The sequence below is a fragment of the Nothoprocta perdicaria genome, unplaced genomic scaffold (assembly GCF_003342845.1).
Source record: "Nothoprocta perdicaria isolate Ctin4 unplaced genomic scaffold, notPer1 scaffold_35, whole genome shotgun sequence".
In the NCBI taxonomy this organism is placed as follows: domain Eukaryota; kingdom Metazoa; phylum Chordata; class Aves; order Tinamiformes; family Tinamidae; genus Nothoprocta; species Nothoprocta perdicaria.
Genome location: NW_020455588.1, coordinates 4,079,099 through 4,079,730, shown reverse-complemented (window position 1 = coordinate 4,079,730; position 632 = coordinate 4,079,099). Strand labels below are relative to the sequence as shown.

The window sequence follows — 632 nt, the reverse complement described above, 5'->3', positions numbered from 1 at the left end:
AAAAAGGCTCCATCAGGCAGCAAAACCGGTCCAACAGAAAAAGCAGACACAATATTAGGCAAAAAAGACCAGCTATAGACACAAGCAAGGCACAGAGAGATTATTAAACCCCCCTGGAAGGCGACATCTTTGCTCCCACTATTTGCCTGCAAGTCTTTCAAAGCCACAGAGGGACTCTAAGCATACGCCTAAGTTTGTAGTGATAGCTCTATCATAATTACTTATTATAAGTTAATGACATTACTTATGGATTTGGGAATACTCACTAGTCAGGAGAGATGCATGTTCCAGGAGATGGGTTTTCACAAACTAGGCTGATTTTGCATTGCAGCAAATGACAGCTTCCAATGTGCCTTTAAACATGCCATATTCTCCTGAAAAGAAGTTTGAAAAATTATTATTTCAGAGAATTATAATGTTCAATCAAACCATATTTGATCTATGCAGCTCTACAGAGCTTACATTTCTACAGTCCAATCCCTCAATTTGCAACAGCAATTTTTCAGATATTGCCTTCAGCCGAGAGCATCACATTGCATTTCCTCTCACAAAAATAGCAGGAATGCACGTTACACCTAATACAATCCCTTTATTGGAGCATCCCTTTATGTAGACTTTTGACCCCATTAAGA

At 39.1% G+C, this 632-nt stretch overlaps 1 long non-coding RNA gene across 1 annotated transcript in view; it reads right to left on the bottom strand.

Moving 5' to 3' along the window:
- The window catches only part of LOC112951428, a 9,036-nt gene extending 8,722 nt beyond the window's left edge, over positions 1-314 (bottom strand). The window contains exon 1 of the long non-coding RNA XR_003250205.1: positions 267-314. This is a non-coding gene — a long non-coding RNA (uncharacterized LOC112951428). The remainder of the gene's footprint in view (positions 1-266) is intronic.
- Positions 315-632: the final 318 nt, after the last annotated feature.